General features: G+C 43.1%; 1 long non-coding RNA gene across 2 annotated transcripts in view; it reads left to right on the top strand.

The window, feature by feature from the left end:
• The first annotated feature begins 208 nt into the window (after positions 1 to 208).
• Positions 209 to 21459, top strand: part of LOC128597097 (uncharacterized) — a 35785-nt gene continuing 14534 nt past the window's right edge. Inside the window, exons 1-2 of one of the 2 annotated variants that reach the window (XR_008383201.1) lie at positions 209 to 490; positions 695 to 775. This is a non-coding gene — a long non-coding RNA (uncharacterized LOC128597097). Of the gene's footprint in view, positions 776 to 21459 lie in introns of both variants that reach the window. The other variant, XR_008383200.1, reaches the window with a different exon arrangement.

The following is a 21459-nucleotide window of genomic DNA, read 5'->3' as shown; positions in this document are numbered from 1 at the left end:
GTGATGATTAAATCTAGATTTTGGATGGAAAATGTAATATGTGTGATAGTCATTTCCTTTCCATACTCCATATCTTAATTTTCAAAGATAAACAAACATTATTACATTGTGATGTTATAATAGAGGGATGTTCAACGTACCTGTGTGAGCCTTGTGAAGGTCTTGGAGAGGGTATGCCCTTTGAGTTTAAGGATGAATTTTCTAGGAAGGGGACAGAGATGTTACAGGGAGAGAAATAGCTTTTGCAAAAGCAGGAAGGGAGATCCTAAATGGTCTATCATTTCAATAGATCAGACTCAAAGGAATGAATCTCTAGTCTTCAAGGAAGGTGGTCAGCAACCTCTTATGGGATAAGCTGAGTCATTCTGGCAACCTGGAATCAGTATCCAGTAGCTCTGGTCTTGGCAGTGGGAGAGAATGCACCTGTGAAATCTTTGTTAAGGCTCAGCCTTTTCTTCTTTTTCTGCCTGTTATTTCCTGCAGTCCTGAGGTGGGGAGGGCCCCAGTCCTCGCACAGGTCCCCGCACTTTGCAGGAGGGTCGCTTCCTTTGTTTGGGGGTGGCTGTATAGCTCTGAGTTTGTGTTTTGTTTTTTCTGTACTAACAATTAAGGAAACGGCAGAGTGGCTCCTTTTTGCCCTGACAGCCCCTTGATGGAGGCAGCTGAACCCCTTCCTTATTCCTCCACCCTGCAGGGAGCCGCACCTCTTCCCAGCCCTCCTAAGAAGGCCTGGTAGAGCGCTACGTGAGGAAACCAAACCAAACCAAACCCAGGGGTAAGATTCTCATAATTGCCTCTATTTTCTTAAAGCATATATTCCTTTCACCCCTCCCCTCTCCACCTTCTTATTTTAGGGCCAACTCCTCATCTCTGGGCACAAAGAAGCTGGTTGCCCCGCTCCTGTTGTGGTTTGGTTCCACCCACCAAGACAGACAATGGGCCCATTTTTTTCTGTAGTCAAAGGCCCTGTGTTTGGGCCTTGCGGCTCCACGCTGAGCTGGGGCCAAAGCTCCTACCTTCCTGTTCTGTCCCTTCCAGGTCGTCTTGTCATCTGCAGGCTTGTGGAGTGGGGTGGAGGGTCCCGAGCTGTGCTCACAGGAAGGGGAGGTTGTGAGACTCCCTGACATTTGTCCTGGAGAGTCTTCTGGGCCTGTTGGCTGAAGAAGCAGAAGTATAGGCCGGGATCTGGGTCCTTGTGCTGGCGCCAGAGCTCTGACCTCAGGAGTAGATGTGCCTTTGGCAAAGTGAGGTCTGACTCGAGGAACTCCAGCTCCATGACGTGACTGCTCTGGCCTTGCGTTGTCCCCCCCCCCCACTCTGTATTACCCTCCAGGGCCCAAGAACCCCCCCCTCAGGTAGAATCGATTTGGCTGATGTCCATCCGGCTCCCAGGCTTCATGTGTGCCCTTTGGCCTTTCAGGGAAAAGGCAGTGGGGGAGTATTTTTGGCCTGGTCTTGTTTCGGGGCTCTCTGGTAGCCGGCAGGGTAGGTTTCTGGCAGATTGTGAAAGTCTTGACCACCAGCTTAAGGAGTCTGGACTCTTGTGACTGGGGAACTACCAGAGGCTGAAGCGAGAAGTGACCTGGGCAGATCTGGGTCCCAGGGCTCAGCCTGGCAGCTGGTTCGTTGGGAGAACTGTGCTGAGGAGAGTTCATGTGAGAGACGTGGATCTTAACTGGGAGATCAGAGGGGATGGTGAGCAGGGGACAGGGAAGAATCATTTCAGGAAGAACTGGCTGGCCTTAGTGAGCGACAGGTAAGGCTGCCTGAAGATGGCTTGGAGCCAAGTATAGTTTGGGCCTTTGGGTGGATCAGATGCCGACATTAGCCCTGAGGTAAGGATGAGGGCTAGCGTGGTCAGGGACTGAGAGGCAGCTCGGTTCTGGATATGTTTAGATGGGACTCCTGAGGACCGCGTAGGTGGGACTACTGGGTGAGCCTGGGGAGGAGGATGAGGGAGGAACCGGTGGGTCTCTGCCCCTGTCATAAGGCCATGGCCTCAGCCACCGCTGTGTTCTACTCTTTCTCACCCTTTTCTTTGTTGACCAGAGTGATTTTTCAGGATTTTGGCCAGACAGATGTACTTAACCTGGGGGTCACATGTTAACTATCAGGTCTTTTGGAAAATGGGGCTGTGAGCTGATGAAGAGAGAGGTGGAAAGGGGAAAAGCACACAGGGAGGAGCAGGCAGGTCAAACACATACTATAAAATACTTTACCTTTCATTGTAAACCATAAAAACACAACATAAATGTGCAGTTCTGCTGAGATCGTCATGTCCATGGGGCAGAAGTGGGAGGGGTGAGACTAGGAGGGTAAAGAAGTCATTCCAAGGGCAAGGCTCCTAGAAGTCTCCGTGGAACACTCTCTACAGCTTAAAAATCACATGTTCATATGACAATATTAAATACTAATAGCAACAAATGTGGTGTGCTTGCCATCAGTACACTTAATGCAACCAGTAAAACTCACAGTCAACAGAGGCCGTGTGCTGAGTCCAGACCAGGGAGCGTGCTGACCCCTGACTAGATGACCTCATCTGATCCTCACAGGGCGCAGGCGGTGGGCTCTTGCCTTGGCCTCATCCTACAGATGCGGGAACTGAGGGAAAGTCACTTGCCCAGGGCCCTGCAGCTTGTGTGCTGGAGCCAGAGTGTGAAGCCAGGTGCCCGGATGTCATAGCCTGTGCTCCTAACCACCACAGTCCTGTGAAGTTCTGTTCAGGATATCTTTTTTTTTTAATTAAAAAAAAAAAAACTTTTTTTTTTTTTGAGACAGAGTCTCACTATGTTGCTCTCAGTAGAGTGCTGTGGCATCACAACTTGCAGCAACCTCAAACTCTTGGGCTTAAGCAATTCTCTTGCCTTAGCCTCCCAAGTAGCTGGGACTGCAGGCGCCCGACACAACGCCCGGCTATTTTTTGTGATGGTTGTTGTTGCAGTTGTCATTGCCATTTAGCAGGCCTGGGCCGAGTTTGAACCTGCCACCCTTGGTGCATGTGGCCGATGCTGTAACCACTGTACTACAGACGCCACCCATCTTTTTTTTTCTTTTTTAATTTCAAAATATTAAGAGAGTCTAGTACATTCTATACTTTTGTTTTTTCCTTTTCCCTTAAGACATAGATTAAATATAGCTCAGGTACAGAAATTGTTGAATCTCAGCCAACCAGGTTGCCTGACAGCAGGCAGGCTGGGGAAGGTGATGGGTAGGACTCCCACAGAGTGGTCATCAGACGTTTGTGTAGGTCCATCCGTATCAGAACCATCTGGAAAGTTTGTTACTGACTGAGATATAAAGGTCTCACCTTAGGCCAACTGAAAGCAGAATTTCTGAAACACTGATGATGTTTGAGTCCTACTGACTTGAGACTGATGTCTGGGTTTTGGAAGGGAATGGAATCTTGGCTTCTCCAGTCACCCCAGTTTGGGTCTTATTCCTCTGAAATCAGCAATGTAGCTTGTGCTCCTTTTCCCTGAGCTCTCGGAGGGGTGCAGAGGGGGGCCCAGAGTGGGGGAAATCCGCTGGCCTGTGTGCCAGAGGGGGCGTCCGGAGGTGGCCTGTCTCACTCACATTTGCCTTTCACCCTTCATTTGCGTCTTTCCTCTCTCATCTCTCTGCCCATCCCCCTTTCGCTGGTGGGTTTCACTTCTCTGTCCCTTCCCTGGGTAGGCTTCCCAGCTGGGTAGGATCCTCTGTGTGGTTTGGTGCTCAGTGGGGGAGGAGCACCAGGAGAGAGCCTCTCCTCTGGGGCTTGCTGCCCTGGAGGTCCAGCTGCTTCACCTCAGTCCATTCAGAGGCAAAAGTGGGGACCTGCTGAGAGCAGTGGGTGGGGAGCAGTGGAACTGCAGCCTGGGATGTGAAAGGGGGATCCTGTCATATACACAGTCTTCATGCATTTCCATCTGTTCTGAAGTGGAGTTATTCTCCCAAAGGGTCCTGAGCTGGGTAATGCAGGTGAACAAGAAGAACGATGAATCTTTCTCCCTCTCTGTCCGCCATTAGCAAGTTTGGAGCTGATCCAGTTACACCCCCTATCATGAGCGAGGCCATCAGAGAATTTCATGCCTTTTTTGGATGGTCCTATACTCTGATCCCCAGAGGATCCAGAAGTGAGGGAGGGGCCCGGGGCTGGGAGTGAGGAGACCCGGTTCTGTGTCAGCTAAGCTACCACCTTCCTTTGTTACCATGAGAAAGTCACTGGTCCAGTCTGGACAGGAATTTTCCTATCTGTAAACTGTTGAATTTGATTGAGATAATCTTTCATGTTCTCGAGTTCTGATTCTGTGATTAGCAGCGGGAAGGCAGGGGCAGCTGTGAGAGAGCCCTGAATACTTCTTTTCCTGTTGCACCTGCTTGCCTTCTCCCAGACGAGCAGGTCGCCATTCTATTTGTGTCTCTTCTTGAACAGCTCCAGGTTTCAATGGGCTGAAGATGCCCACTGTGGGTGTGGTGAGCAGGGGCTGTGGCGCCCGGGCCTCTGGGGTAGTTTCCCTGCCATTGCACGTGTTTTGGTAATGACTTTCCTTCCTCTTGCCCCACCTCCCTCCACAACCTATCCTGGTTGACATTCCGTTTCTGGAGTAGGCTGTGGTTGTTCAGGCAGGCTATTTCCTACCTGTAGTTCTCTGAAACAGATAGCAGGAAATCCTTTTCATAGCCATCAGGATGGCTGCTTCCTACGTTCCCTTTCCATGTAGAACCTGACAGAACACAGAGTGCAGGTTCTGGCTCCTGCCCTTCACAGTATGGTGAAGGGTGGGTGTGGTTATAACTCATGGTTTGTTAAAATTGTCTGGGGAGCGCTGATAACACATATGTGAACACACATGATGCCCTAATGCGTTGAATGTCACTGCCACTTCAGAGTTCCGGGTGGGTGCTATGCTGTGACGGTGCACAAGTGATCAGTGGGTGGGGACAAGGGCAGTTGATACTGATGCTGAGAGGACGTGATTTAGGGGGGCTTTGTTTTCTCTCTGTTTCTGCTTGTTGTGCCCTGTCCTGGTAATTTGTTGTCAGAGGCTGATAAGATGTTAGTCATCTCCTTAATCCAAGCTGGAATCCATCTTGTTTTATTCTTGGGTGTGGGTCACGTGGCACTTCCCCACCCTCTGAGGTCTGTTCTCAGAAACTAGATGTTGCTTATTTACCTACTGCTGCCCTTGGGCATGTGTAGGACCCAGAGGATTTGGCAGTTTCTGTGACAGAGGTACCATCCTGTTTTGGGAAGAGTAGAGACTAGTTGACACGCAGGAAACTGGTCAGATTTGTGGCTTGTTTATACGTAATATTTAGGCATTCTGACCTCCTTAAAAACAATTCAAATTCAGCATTAAAGATGTTGAAAGTAGAAAAAAAAAGAAAAACAATTCAATTTCACTGATATTTGTCACGTACCTACTAAGGGCCAGGTGCTGAATTTTCAAAGCTTATGTGACATAGGATCCCTGTCCTCAGGAGCTACTAATAGTTTGTCTTTTCCTGAACTAGGCTTTCCCTGGTTCCTAATTCCCTCAGTACCCGACTCTCTCTCACTAGGAAGCCTTTTGGTAGCTCTCAGAACCAGACAGGTGACTGAGATGCTTCAGCGGCTGACGGAGGAGAGTGAGGCAGCACTTTCCGACTCTCCTTTTCAGGGCATCATGACCCTGGCAAATAGGACACTGGGCTTCTTAGGAAATGCTGTGACTGGTGATGTTGTGGGGATGGCACCTGTGATTGTCATTCAGACCAGGATGATGGGCAGTAGTTAAGGGGGTAGAAGCAGGGAGAAAGATGAACAAGAGATGCTCAGACCAATGGGTGTCACGTTTTCATCTGAGGCTCATACACTGATCTCATGACCTCTCCACCACACAGAGGCACCAACGCTGCCCAGCTAACACCCCCCCCATGTTTTCTCTCATTTTTCTAAGGATCCCTGATGCCATTTTGTGACTTCTTTTCCCCCTTCAATGCTGTCTTTCAATACTGTCATTCATTTTAGCCTGATGTCACTTGTGTAAAATCTCTGGCGGTAGAGTGAGTTCTTTTTTTCTTTTTTAAATTTCAGATTAATATGAGAGTATAAACAATTAGGTTACAATGTTTGCATTTGTTAGGTAAGGTCCCTGTTGTAGTTGTGACCCGCACCTAGAAGAGTATGTTATATACCCCACATCAGTACACTAATCCTCCACCTTCCTCTCCTCTGCTCCACCTTCCTCCCCCGTCTCCCAACTCGAATTGACTTTTGCTCTTGTGTGGGTGTGGATTAAGTTCATCTATTGGCTTCATGTTAGCATTGAGTACATTGCATACTTCCTTTTCCATTCTTGTGATACTTTGCTATAGAGAATGTTCTCCAACTCTATCCAGGGTAGTACAAAAGGTGTAAATTCTCTATCTTTTTGATGGCTGAATAGTATTCCATAGTATGCATATATCACAGTTTGTTAATCCATTTTGGGGTTGGTGGGCATTTAGGCTGTTTATACATCTTGGCAATTGTAAACTAAGCTGCAATAAACAATCTAATGCAAATGTCCTTATGATAAAATAATTTTTTTCTTTTGGGTAGATGTCTAGTAATAGGATTGTAGGATTAAATGGAAGGCCTCTTTTGAGTTCTTTGAGGATTCTCCATACTTCCTTCCAAAAAGGTTGTATTAGTTTGCAGTTCCACAAACAGTGTAAAAGTGTTCCCTTCTCTCCACACCCATTCCAGCATTTGCAGTTTTGAGACTGCGTGAGGTGGGCCATTCTCCCTGGGTAAGATGATATCTCTGAGAATAGGGACAATGAGCATTTTTTCATGTTTATTGGCCATTTGTCTGTCTTCTTCAGAGAAAGTTCTGTTCATGTCTCTTGCCCAGGATGTATGTGATTGTTGGGTCTTTTTTGATTAATTTGAGTTCTCTGTAGATTCTAGGTATCAATCTTTTGCCAGATTTGTAGCATGCAAATATCTTCTCCCATTCTGACGGTTGTCTATTTGCTTTAATTGTTGTGTCCTTAGCAGTGCAGAAGCTTTTCAGCTTAAGTCCCATTTATTTATTTTTGCTTTTGCTGCTTTGATTGCCAATGAAGTCTTCTTCATAAAATGTTTCTCCAGGCCTACATCATCAAGAGTTTTTCTCGGCTCGGCACCCATAGCTTAGAACATCAGCCACATACACTGGAGCTGGTGGGTTCCAGCCCAGCCCAGGTCTGTTAAACAACAACAAAATAGCAACCACAAAATAGCCGGGCATTGTGGCAGGCACCTATAGTCCCAGCTACTTGGGACACGAGGCAAAAGAATCTCTTAAGCCCAAGAATTTGAGGTTGCTGTGAGCTGTGACGTCACATCACTCTACTGAGGGCAACATAGTGAGACTCTATCTCAAAAAAAAAGTTTTCTCACACTTTCTTCTAGGATTTTTATCATTTCACACCTTAGATTTAAATCTTTTATCCATCTTGAGTCATTTTTTGTAAGTGGTGAGAGTTGCGGGTCTAGCTTCAGTCTTTTACTGTGGTCATCCAGTTCTCCCAGCATTATTTATTGAATAGGGATTCTTTTCCCCAGTGTATGTTCTTGTTTTGTTTATTGAAGATCAGATGATGACAAGAAGCTAGTTTCATTTTTTTTATTTGGTTCCAAATGTTAATGTCTCTATTTTTTGTGCCAATACCATGCTGTTTTGATCACTGTGGACTTGTAACATAACCTGAAGAAGCCTGGTAGAGTGATGCTTCCAGCTGGTTTTTATTACTAAGAATTGCCTTGGCTATAAGGGTTTTTTCCTGGCTCTATACAAAATAAAGAACTATTTTTTTCAAGTTCCTCAACGTATGATGTTGGTATTTTAATGGAGATCAGATTATACATTCTTTTTTTTTTTTGAGACAGAGTCTCATTATGTCACCCTCAGTAAAGTGCTGTGGCATCACAGCTCACAGCAACCTCAAACTCTTGGGCTTAAGCAATTCTCTTGCCTCAGCTTCCCAAGTAGCTGGGACTATAGGCACCTGCTACAGCGCCTGGCTATATATATATATATATATATATATATATATATATATATTATTTTTTTTTTTATTAAATCATAGCTGTGTACATTAATGAGATCATGGGGCACCATACACTGGTTTTATAGACCGTTTGACACATTTTCATCACACTGGTTAACATAGCCTTCCTGGCATTTCTTAGTTATTGTGTTAAGACATTTATATTCTACATTTACTAAGTTTCACATGTACCCTTGTAAGATGCACTGCAGTTGTAATCCCACCAATCACCCTCCCTCCGCCCATCCTCCCCCCTCCCTCCCGCTATTTTTTTTTTTTTTTTTGTAGTTGTCATTGTTGTTTAGCAGACCTGGGCCGCGTTGGAACCCACCAGCCCCGGTGTATGTGGCCGGCACCCTAACCACTGAGCTTTAGGCGCCAAGCCAGACTCTACATTTTTAACGGCAGTTCTCGGGCCTACACGTTTCCATTTCTCCAGGATGACCTTAATTCTAACCTGGGTCCTACTGTAGCTGTTTGACCAGTGCAGCTGTTCCCTAAGTATGGTTCAGAGAGAGAGGGAGGAAGGAATGAAGGAAGGAAGGGAAAGGAAGGGGAAGGAAGGAAGGGAAAGGATGGGAAAGGAAAGAAAGAAAGGCTTTAAGCACCAGGTTTCAGCGCCTTTGGAGTCAGCCTGAATAGACCTGTGTAAATCCTCCCTTAGCTGTGTGATCTTGGGCAATTGACTTAAGCTCTCTTAAGACTCAATTGCTACAACTGTAAGATGGAGATACCCACTTAAGAGTTATAACAGCTCATGTGTTGGGCACTTCACACATTCATCCAGTTAATCCTTAGACATCTCTAGGGATTAGGTACTGTACTGGTTGTCATTTTTCAGTCGAAGAAATTAAGGTGCTGAGAAGTTAAGCAGCATGCCCATGTTAACATAATTTTAAGTGGTGGAGCTGGGATTCTGAACATGGACAATTTGATCTCAGAGCCTGTGTCCTTAACTACTGCACTAGACCGTGGAGTCCACAGAACATTAACAAAGATTGATTGATGAAAAAAACCTTTAAAGCAGTGCTTAGCAAACATCTGGCACTCAGTAAATGGTAGCTATTACCACAGAGTGGAGAAGCCGCTTTCTGAAACGTGCTTCCGCCTGCCATGTGGAGGAGGTGACCCTCCGTCAGGAGACAGATGGGGCCTCCTGCTGCCCTGGGGTTTGCAAGATTTCAGGACTGCTTCCAATTCAGCTTGGTCAAACAGGGTTTATTGGCAAAAGTCTTGTCGCTGCGATCCCAAAGTTGTCTGACGGGCCCTGAAAGGAAAACACAGGAACTGAAACTGGGTGGCCACAGGGAGGGGCTCCTTCCCAGTGAATTAGTAGCTCAAGGATCACTTTTCTGACTCTGCTTCAGAGGAATCTGGCTTTTCATTTCCTGATGTCTTACCCATGTATTTGGTCAGGGCTCCCAGCTAAGAACAGAGTGGGCTGCCACCTAAACTAGCACAGGGTGAAGGGTCAGTGCCAGGAAGCTCAGGAGACCTTATAGGAAACTGGAGAACCCAAGTGTGGGTTTCAGAGGAAGGGCACATGGAGTGTGCTTTGTTCCCTTGTCATGTGTACCTTGGCCGTCCGCCTGGCCCTGGGAACGGCTCCATGGGTCCGTGAGCAATTCCGGCACACTTGCCCCTCTCAAGTCCGCAGCTGGGCCAGAGGCAGCAGCTTTACGGCTGTAGGTGTACTGGAGGCCAAGGGACCTGGATTCTGTCAGGGCTCTGCCACTTTTTAATTGCATGACCTTAATGGTTTATTCATCTTCTGAGCCTAGGTTTTCTCACTTGTTAAGAAGTTGTGAGGATCAGATTTTTTGAAATAATGTGTGCAAAGCTCCTAGAACAGCAACTCACATACCAGGGGTGCTCAGCGAATGTTCACAGTCATGGTTACATCCAGTTGAGGGCTGTGGAGAAATATAAGATACAATCTCTTGCCTTTAAGTAGGTGAAAGTTTAGTTGGAGTCAGAAGTGATGAGATAAACCCGTAAGACACGGTGTTTGGGAATGCATGGAAACACCGGCCAGTTTTGGAGGGGACAGTACTGTAGCCACTGAGCTCTGTCCAAGGTGCGAGTGTTGCTAATTGAAAATTTTCCCCATGGCTGGGTGCCGTGGCTCACGCCTAGTACTTGGGAGGCCGAGGAAGGTGGATTGCCTGAGCTCACAGGTTCCTAGTACTTGGGAGGCCGAGGAAGGTGGATTGCCTGAGCTCACAGGTTCGAGACCAGCCTGAGCCAGAGCAAGACCCCCACCTCCCTGAACCAGAGCGAGACGCCATCTCTAAAACTAGCCAGGCATTGTGGTGGGTGGCTGTAGTCCCAGCTACTTGGGAGGCTGTAGCAAGAGAATTGCTTAAGCCCAGAAGTTTGAGGTTGTTGTGAGCTATGATGCCACAGCACTCTACCGAGGGTGACAAAGTGAGACTCTGTCTCAAAAAAACAAACAGAAAAATTTCCCTGTGACATCTGCCAACAAATGTCAGGGCTTTGAGAAAATGGAGAAAGGAGAGCTGCCCTTTCGGCTAAGCTGGCCAGGGAAGGGTTTCTGAACAAGCAAATGTGCAAATGTGCAACAATTGGAAAGGAAGGTGCAGGGGCACTTCCGGAAGACAGGAGAGTGAAGCCAAGTAGCGTCAATGCAGCGGATAGAGAAGAAATCATTTGGATTTGAACCTATCTAGAGAGCATTCTAATTCTGACACCCTTGAGTTCTTCCACTGCTTGAAACTCACAATTTTTCTCTTTTTTTTTGGACCTCTCCAGAATATATGCTTTAGCCTGACCTTTGTCTGAGGTGGTTCTACCTTTCAGGGTACTGTAATAGTTTTCACCAGGGGTAACACTGGGGACAGGTTCCAACAGCAGTTTCCATCTCCCAAAAGTCTTCCTAATGTCCACCCTTGACAAAAAGGGGTTTTCTAGGGGTAGCAGGGGAGACTAGAGGAGACGAAGATAGGCTGAGGTGGTTTTGAAGGGCTTTGAATACATACTAAGGAGTTTGGAATTCGAGGAGAGGAATTAACATGATCTTGATTTGGTCACTTATTCTTTTAACCTCTCTTGATCCCTCTTCCATAAAGTAAGAAGTTTTGACCCTGTGATTGTAGAGGAGTTTTTTAGCTAGAAAGCCTATGCTCCTGTTTATTTTTTAAATTTCAGATTAATACGAAGGTATAAATGATTAAGTTACAATGTTTGCATTTGTTAGGTAAAGTCTCTGTTATAGCTGTGTCCTGCGCCCAGGAGGTGTGCCGTATACCCTTATATTGTGCCATCAGGTGGGAGCACACCATTCCCCTCTCCTTCCCACTCTTCCCTCTCTCCTCTCCCCTCCCTCCAACTTGAATTAAATTGAGTTTTTCTCTTGTGTGGGCATGTATTAGTTCATTTTGTGTTGAGTACATTGGATACCTACTTTTCCAGCCTTGTGATACTTCACTAAGAAGAATGCGTTTCAACTCCATCCAGGCTACTAACATGGAAAATGTAAAGTTGCCATCTTTTTTAATTCTTTTGGCTGAATAGTATTCCAGGGTGTACATATGCCATGGTTTGATGGGCACTTAGGTTGTTCATGATTCTTATGATATAGGAAGATTTTTGCTTTTTAAAAAAAAAGACAGAGTCTTAGTCTTCACTCTGGGTAGAGTTCTGTGGCATCATAGCTCACAGCAACCTTAAACTCCTGGAGTCAAGCAATTCTCCTGCCTCAGCCTCCCAATAGCTGGGACTACAGGTGCCCACCATGATGCCCAGCTAGTTTTTTGTATTTTTAGTAGAGATAGGGTCTTGCTCTTGCTCAGGCTGGTCTCAAACTCTAGAGCTCAAGCAATCCACCCACCTCAGCCTCCCGGAGTGCTAGGATTATAGGTGTGAGCCACTGTGCCGAACCAGGAAGATTATTTTAATGATAAAATATGGAGTTAGTTTGAAGGGGAGAAATGGTAGGTGGAGGTATTATTTAGGAAGCCAGTGCAATATCAGGCACGAAGCCTCTTATTCTCACTTCTGAGAGACTCCGGAAGTGTAAGTGAGGGAGACCTTTACTGTATGTTGTGGGTACCTTGCCATTATCTCTGTAGCAGTTTGAGTCGTGTGAGATACCTCCTCGGGAGCCTTGGGGCACCAGGAGAAGTGGGGACATCGGTAAACCGTTCCAGGAAAGGAGTCATCATTTGGGGGGCTTCATCCTTGTACTGTTCCTGTTCTGCTGTAGGGTTTTTTCTTTGCCGTTTTTCTACCTGTTAAATTCATACTGTGTATATAACGTCGTATACTTATTCTTTCACTAGTTATGAGTATTTCTTATATTATTAAAAATTGAACAAACATTTAAAAATAACTATCACATTATATTAATAAGTGATATTTAATATCATCACTTATTTAATAATCCTGTGGATTGTTTCTTCTCTCCTGTAAAGACTGCTGTGATAAACATTCTTTTGCATTGTTTGTTTTACATTTTTATTTATTTCCTTAGGGTGGATTTCTGAAAGTGAATAGATAATTTAGTTAATGGAGTTACTTGGGAACCCCCCAAATTCTCTTGTCCCTTCCACTATGTGAGAACATAGTAAGGAGGTGCCATCTCTAAAGAAGCAGGCTCTCACCGAACATCTTGATCTTGCCAGCACCTTGGTCTTGGACTTCCTAACCTCTAGAACTGTGAAAAACAAACACCTGTTATTTATATGCCATCCAATTCATGGTATTTTGTTAAAGCAGCCTGAACAACTAAAGCAAAAATCCTTCTATGGTAAGGAAACTTATGACCATCTTCTCCTGGTCACTTGGGAGCAATTAAACCAGTATCGGAATGTGGCTGAAAACACTGGAAGTGAACTTGCAGCAACTTTAGTCAAATTTGTATGTGCTCAGTCTGAGCTTCAAGGTCTCTGCTCCAAGATGCTTTCTCAAGAAGTCTTGTCAAGAGCTGAAAGCTAAAACAGAGAGGTGCAAAGAAAATAATGCCAAAAAATCATCTCTCCTCACCTCTTTTAGAGAGAGAGTTGAGGAGTTAGAAGAAGAATCAGCAGCACTTTCTGCTTCTAAAATTAGAACAGAAATCACAGCTTACTCTGCCATCAGGGAGAACCAGGAATTAAAGAAGAAGGTTTTAGAACTAGATGAAAAATTACAAAAGTGTTCAAAGGAAAATGAGAATAAGAAACAAATGGCTCAAGGAGTAGGGCGCTGGTCCCATATGCCGGAGGTGGCAGGTTCAAACCCAGCCCTGGCCAAAAAAAAAAAAAGAAACAAATCTCAAAGAACTTCAGGAAACATGAGGAATTTTATCTTAACTTTATGACTGCTTGGGTCCAAAAAAAAAAGGAAAAGACATCAGAAGATTTTTTTTTTGAAGACAGAGTCCCACTACATCACTCTCAGTAGAGTGCTGTGGTATCAAGGCTCACAGCAACCTTAAACTCTTGGGTTCAAGAGATTCTTTTGCCGTAACCTCCTGAGTATCTGGGGCTACAGGCACCCGCCACAACGCCCGGCTGTTTTGTCGTTGTTGTTGCAGTTGTCATTGTTGTTTAGTAGGCCTGGGCCGGGTTTGAACCTGCCAGCCTCGGTGTATGTGGCTAGTGCCCCAACCACTGAGCTATGGGTGCCGAGCCATCAGAAGATTTAATTTTAAAGGTGTTTATATGTAAATTAAAAAGACTATACAAATTTTTTTTAAGTGGAGAATATATGCTTTAACCTGACTTTTGTTTTGGATGGTTCCATCCTTCAGGGTATTGTAACAGTTTTCACCAAGGGTAACACCAGAAACTGGCTCCGGTAGCAGGTTCTGTCTTCCTAATGTCCACCCTTGCCAAACAAAGGAAAACAGCTTCTTTTCCCATTTCAAAATCACTTATCCGTCTCATATAAGACCAAATCTGTCTGTTAATATAGGTCAGTGGCCTTGTCTAGGGAAGTTCAGATCTAGGCACGTGGTATCCAGCAAGAATTCTCTGTTTAGGTTTTAGTTATCATTGGTTGAAAATTTCTGGCTTTTTAAAAATTCTTTTGCGTTTTCTCTTTTCTTGTTCTTGTTACTTCCTGCTAAAAAGTTAGTCATTTTGGCTGAACTCAGTAGAAAAGTTTTGTTCTTACCTCGAACAACATAAATGTAGTTGGAAGAACAATTCTAGAGACCAGCTGGCTGTGGCTGTCTCATAGCCCTTTTAATAAAACCTATCGAATCATCTTTGTGTCCTGTTCGCTGGGTACATATTTAATTTTCCATACTCCTCTGAAAGCAACTTAAAAGATAGAAACTGTGTTTTCATTTTTTTTTTTTTCTGGGAAGATGCACATTATAGGCACGTCATGAATTGATTAAATTTAAGACTTCTTTTTTTATTGTTAAATCATAGCTGTGTACATTAGTGCGATCAAGGGGTACAATGTACTGGTTTCATATACAATCTGAAATATTCTCATCAAACTGTTCAACGTAGCCTTCATGGCATTTTCTGAGTTATTGTATGCAGGCATTTGTATTCTGCCTTTAGTAAGTTTCACCTGTACCCATTCTAAGATGCACCGTAGATGTAGCCCCACCCATTACCCTCCCTCCCCCCTAACCTCCCCACTCCCTTCCCCTTCCTTGGCCTTTTCCCCATATTCTTGTGCTATAGTTGGGTTATAGCCTTCATGTGAAAGCTGTAATTTAGCTTCATAGTAGGGCTGAGTACATTGGGTACTTTTTCCCCATTCCTGAGATACTTTGCTAAGAAGAATATGTTCCAGCTCCATCCAGGTAAACATAAAAGATATGAAGTCTCTATCTTTTTTATGGCTGCATAGTATTCCATGGTGTACATATACCACGATTTGTTAATCCATTCATGGGTTGATGGACACTTGGGCTGTTTCCATGTCTTGGCTATTATGAATTGGGCTGCAATAAACATTATGGTGCAAATGTCTTTGTTGTAAACTGATTTTTGATCATCTGGGTATATACCTAGTAGAGGAATTTCAGGATCAATCAGTGGGTCTACTTTTAGTTCCTTGAGTGTTCTCCAAACTTCTTTCCAAAAAGGTCGTATTACCTTGCATTCCTGCCAGCAGTGTAGAAGTGTTCCCTTCTCTCTGTATCCATGCCAACGTCTGTAGTTTTGGGATTTTGTGATGTGGGCTAATCTTATGGGAGTTAGATGATATCTCCAAGTGGTTTTGATTTGCATTTCTCTGATGATTAAGGATAATGAGCATTTTTCATGTGTTTGTAGACCATGCATCTGTCTTCATCAGAGAAGTTTCTGTTCAAGTCTCTTGCCCACAAAGAAATGGGGTTATTTATTCTTTCTTATTGATTGGTTTGAGTTCTCTGTAGATTCTAGTTATCAGACCTTTGTTGGAAGCATAACCTGCAAAAATCTTCTCCCATTCTGAAGGTTGTCTGTTTGCTTTACTTACTGTGCTCTTGGCTGTGCAAAAGCTTTTTAGTTTGATCAGATCCCAGTAATGTATTTTCGGTGTTGCTTCGATTGCCTGGGGGTCCTCCTCATAAAATATTCTCCCAGGCCTATTTCTTCAAGTGTTTTCCCTATGCTCTCTTCTAGTATTTTTATAGTTCCAGGTCTTAGGTTTAAATCTTTTATCCAGTACGAATCAATTTTTGTTAATGGTGAAAGGTGGGGGTCTAGTTTCAGTCTTGTACAGGTCGCCAGCCATTCACCCAACACCATTTGTTAAATAGGGAATCTTTCCCGCAATTTACGTTTTTGATAGGCTTATCAGAGATCAAATGACAATAAATGGCTGGGTTCATCTCTTGGTTCTCTATTCTGTTCCATACCTCTCCCTCTCTGTTTTTGTGCCAGTACCATGCTGTTTTGATCACTGTAGATTTATAGTATAGCCTGAAGTCTGGTAGCATGATTCCTCCTGCTTTGCTTTTATTTCTGAGTAATGTCTTGGCTATTCAAGGTTTTTCTGATTCCATCTAAAACAAAGTACAATTTTTTCCAGATCTTTAAAGTATGACAGTGGTGCTTTAATAGACATTGCATTAAATTTGTATATTGCTTTGGGTAGTATGGACATTTTAACAATGTAGACTCTTCCAAGCTATGAGCATGGTATGTTTTTCCATTTGTTAACATCTTCAGCTATTTCCTTTCTCAGAGTTTCATAGTTCTCTTTATAAATATCTTTCACATTCTTTGTTAGGTAAATTCCCAAATATTTCATCTTCTTTGGCACTACTGTAAATAGTCCTTGAGTATTTTTTCAGCTTGACTATTGTTGGTATACATAAAAGCTAATGATTTGTAAATATTGATTTTGTATACTGAGACACTGCTGTATTTATTGATCACTTCTGAGAGTTTTGTAGTTGAGTCCCTGGGGTTTTCCAGGTCATAAAAGCAGCGCAAGTGCCCATCAACCCAGGAATAGACTAACAAATTGTGATATATGTATGCCATGGAATGTTATGTAGCCATAAAAAAGATGGAGACTTTACCTCTTTTATGGTTACATGGATAGTGCTGGATCATATTCTTCTTAGTAAAGTATCTCAAGAATAGAAGAAAAATATCCAATGTACTCAGTACTATTATGAACCCAATATATAATCACCCTCACTTTCATACAAATGATAAAACACAATTATAGCCCAGAAAGTAGAAGAGAAGAGGAGGGCGAGGGGAGGGTTGCGGGTGGCCAGGTAGAAGGAGGGTAATTGGTGGGACCTCACCTATTGTGCATCTTGCAAGGGGACATGTCAAATATTTTAAGAGTGGAGTATAAATGTCTTAACACAACAATTAAATTAATGAGGTGAAGGCTATGTTAACCAGTTTGATGTAAGCATTCCAAATTGTATGTAAAATCAGCACATTGTACCCCTTAAATGCCATATTGTACGTGGTTATGATCTAATTTAAAAAAAAGTTCCAGCAAAGCCAATTTTAAGAGAAAGAAAAGACTAGATGGCTAATAATTATTCTTATCGCGCTTTATGCAAATAGTCAGACCCAGTATGCTCAAAGTACAGTTTATTTTGGCAATTAAAATGACAATTCTGCTGTAACTTGTTTTTAGTAAAATGGGAAATTAGAGTGAGAAAAAAATGTCATTCAAAAATAAGAAACTGTGGCCCACCTGTATTAGATTCCAGCAGTGTGTGCAATGTGAGCTCAAAGAATGAGATATAGCTGTATAACTAAACTGAACTGTTAACAGGACTAAGAGAGTGTCCAAAGGATATAGAATCATGTACAGTAGTCAGATGTGCTCCAATCTGGTTTTCCTTCCTGCTTCTTAGCCCTGAGATAACATATAAAGTTTAAAATATTTTAATTACAAAGGGGACATTGAAAAAAAAAAGTTCAAAATATTTACTCCAAAGTACTTGGCTCAAACATATTTTTGGATGACTGCCCCAAAAGTAACGTTATAAGAGCTTGCTGAGAATACTTGTTCCAGTGTACAGACTATATGCCAACAGAAGTGTGGTTAGAGATTTGTCTCCGACTCTAAGGCTGATGGGAAAGAAACTGCAAAAGCCTTAAGGCTCAACAAAGATGATGTGGTGGCTACACTAGAGGGAATCTCTGCAGTATTAAATACTATCTGCTGTGTCTATGTAAATACCTCAGGAGAAATTAGAACCTAAATAAAAACTTCCCAGTAAGTGGTATGGCTACAACATGGCCTCACAAGTGGCCCCACATTTAACTGATTTTTAGGGCTATTCACTTGAATTAGCCCACATAACAAAATCCCAAAACTTTAGATGTTGGTGTGAATGTGGAGAGAAGGGAACACTTCTGCACTGCTGGTGGGAATGCAAACGAATACGTCCCTTCTGGAAAGAAGTTTGGAGAACACTTAGGGAACTAAAAGTAGACCTGCCATTTAATCCTGTAATTACTCTACTAGATATATACCCAGATGACCAAAAATCATTTTACAACATAGACATTTGCACAAGAATGTTTATTGCAGCCTAATTCATAATTTGTGAAACTTTTTATAAGGAATCTCAGGTTAGACTTGAAAGCCTCTCATGAGCCCAGCCTCTCTAATGGCTTCATCTATACCATTAGATACTTGTATGCATTGGGTGAATTCCTCTTCTCTTGAGGTCCCAAAGCAAATTATGATTCCCGGACCTCTCAGAAAATGACATTCTTTACTCACCACAGATCAGGAAATGTTATTGATGATGTATCTGGCCAATTTTTCCAACAGGCTTTTCATCGGCTTCATAAAGTCAACCTTAATTCCTTAACACAATCTGGACACTTCTGAAAACGTCATTCCAGTCAAAGCCTTGGTAAAATAACCCGTATCTTTTATTGTGTCCCATACAAGAAAACAGATTCTTATTGAACATAGGCAAACAAGTATGTTGTCAGAAATTAATAATACTTACAAATGGTTTTCAATTCCTGGAGAAATCAAGGAGAGAAAAAAAAGTTTCAAATTTTACATATATATACATACATTGCTGAAAGCTATAAATACTCAAAAGATGGAAAAGGGTTTTCTTGACTTCTAGAAAAGAGAACACAGAAAGAATTAGCAATGTTTTAAATTCAAGTCATGACAAATTAGTTCAGTCCTGTGTAATTAATTTCTGTTCTGTTTCAGCTTTCCTTTCTTTTTTTTTTTATTGTTAAATCGTAACTGTGTACATTAGTGCAATCAAGGGGTACAATGTGCTGGTTTCATATACAATCTGAAATATTCTCATCAAACTGTTTAAGATAGCCTTCATGGCATTTTCTTAGTTATTGTGTGTAGACATTTGGTTTCTGCATTTAGTAAGTTTCGCCTGTACCCATTCTAAGATGCACCGTAGGTGTGGCCCTACCAATTACCCTCCCTCCACCTTAACCTCCCCCCCTCCCCTTCCTGGGCCCTTTCCCCATATTCTTGTGCTATAGTTGGGTTATAGCCTTCTGTGAAACCTATAAATTAGCTTCATAGTAGGGCTGAGTACATTGGATACCTTTTCTTTCATTCCTGAGATACTTTGCTAAGAAGAATATGTTCCAGGGGCGGCGCCCATGGCTCAAGGAGTAGGGCGCCGGTCCCATATGCCGGAGGTGGTGGGTTTAAACCTAGCCCCGGCCAAAAACCAAAAAAAAACAAAAAAAGAAGAAGAATATGTTCCAGTTCCATCCATGTAAACATGAAGGAGGTAAAGTCTCCATCTTTCTTTAAGGCTGCATAATATTCCATGGTATACATGTACCACAATTTGCTAGTCCATTCGTGGGTCGATGGGCACTTGGGCTTCTTCCATGACTTAGCAATTATGAATAGGGCTGCAATAAACATTCTGGTACAGATGTCTTTGTTATATTGTGATTTTTGGTCTTCTGGGTATAAACCTAGTAAAGGAATTATAGGATCAAATGGCAGGAATTTTTAGGTTTCTAAGTATTCTCCAAACATCCTTCTAGAAGGAACGTATTAGTGTGCATTCCCACCAGCAGTGTAGAAGTGTGCCCTTTCCTCCACATCCACACCAACATCTCTGGTTTTTCCTCTTTTTTTTTTTTTTTTAATTTAAGACTTCTCCATATGTCTTACACATGGATTTCAGTAAATGTTTGATACTATTCATTCATTCATTCATTTAATTCCTTTTTATTTTTAAGCAGTGTTACTTTATTTATTTATTTATCTATTTATTTTTGCACTTTTGGCCAGGGCCGGGCTTGAACCCACCACCCCCGGTATATGGGGCTGGCACCCTACTCCTTGAGCCACAGGCACCGCCCTGTTTATTTAATTCTTTAATAAACATCTAGCTTCCTGAATGCTACTAGATACTAAGCTTTATGTTAGGCACAGGGTATATTAATGAGAATAAAAATATGATGGGCCTTAAGAGCTCATACTTTTGTGAGCTCCTTTTCTTTTCTTTCTTTCATTTTTCCAGAGGCTGAGTTGTGAAAGAGGAGTAGAAACTGAGGGAAGGGCCTTCTAGGCAAGGGAACAACACATGTAAAGTCAGAGCTGTGAAGGAGTGCCTGTCCAGGGAACTGTAAGTAGCTGAGCACGTTGTCACAGAGAGAGAGTACAGAGGGACGGTGGCTAGAAATAAGCAGGACCAGATTATGAAGAAGCCTGGATTTTGTCCTCAAGCTGATAGAGAACTGTATCTAGATTTGAGGCAGGCCACTGATATTTAGTCTGGGGTTTTAGGGTAACTCCTTTGATTGTCAAAGTAGAAGACAGATTAAATCAATGAGTTGGGGAATGATGAACTAAAACCAGACCAATTTAGTGAACCCAGGAGCAGGATGGGTTGAGTTAGCTGTGATTCCTACTTTCTCCACCTCTAGGGTACTTCTTTCTATCTTCAGGGGCCTTATATCCAGGCAAATGGAAGTTTTGTTTTCATTGATTTGAAGGTAAGGTGTCTGTCCTTTTTTCTATAGTTGCAAACCAGGCAAAACGTTTTCTAGGTTAGAACTGACCTGGAAGGGCGGCGCCTGTGGCTCAAGGAGTAGGGCGCCAGTCCCATATGCCGGAGGTGGCGGGTTCAAAGCCAGCCCCAGCCAAAAACCACAAAAAAAAAAAAAAAAAAAGAACTGACCTGGAAGATATATTTTGCCTGGACTTTCTCCAGGTGCTCCACAGACATTCTCCATTTTGTGAAGAGTCTTTGTTCCAGAGTTGACAGTGGATACCTTTAAGGCGGGAGACATAGGTTTGCTTAATTTTGTATTTCTTGGACTTATCACTGTCTGGGATGGATAGATAGGTGATGATACATGAATTTGAAACTCATTGTTTTGGATTTGAAATGTGTTTCATAAAATATGTTATTAAATGTTGACTAAGTGCTCAGATTCCTCTGCAAAAGCCTTTTAAATCTATAGCCTAATGGGGTCTTGGGTGTATCTAAGGACTGAGAAGGAGAAGAACTTTAAAAAATGGAAGAAGTCAGCAGAATGAGAAGTAAAGTACTTCTTGGAAAGTTACTTAAGTCCAAGTAATTTACTTAAAAGTAAGTTAATTCTTTCAGTTTCAGAAAGATTCTGGACCAAAGGTTAGAGGTTTTCAGACAGACCTGTTGGGAGATTGGGAAGTTCTGTAATACAAGATGGCTTTCGTCCCTCCTCACACACTGTCAACTACAGTTAAACCCGATGAGTTGCTGTGTTTTCTCCAGGCTCTGTCATTTTCTGTTTCTTTTCTTCGTCAGGAATGTTTCCTCCCTCATGCAGTTCTCATCACTCTTCGGTGCCCTGCTGAGATGCTGCTCTTTCCATGAAAACTCGTGGAAGAAATGATCTGTCCCTACCCTGAGCATCTCAATTTTTAGGCTTCCCCATGGTACTTACGGCCAGCTACCTAGAGGTGCGTGGGTTATCATCCTTACTCCTGCTGCGAGGAAGGAACTGCGTGGGATTTAGCGGTGAGTGTTCCATAGTGTCCAGC

The sequence above is a fragment of the Nycticebus coucang genome, chromosome 10, assembly GCF_027406575.1.
Source record: "Nycticebus coucang isolate mNycCou1 chromosome 10, mNycCou1.pri, whole genome shotgun sequence".
NCBI lineage: Eukaryota > Metazoa > Chordata > Mammalia > Primates > Lorisidae > Nycticebus > Nycticebus coucang.
Note: the sequence above shows the minus strand (reverse complement) of the source record. Positions and strands in the feature narration are given on the sequence as shown.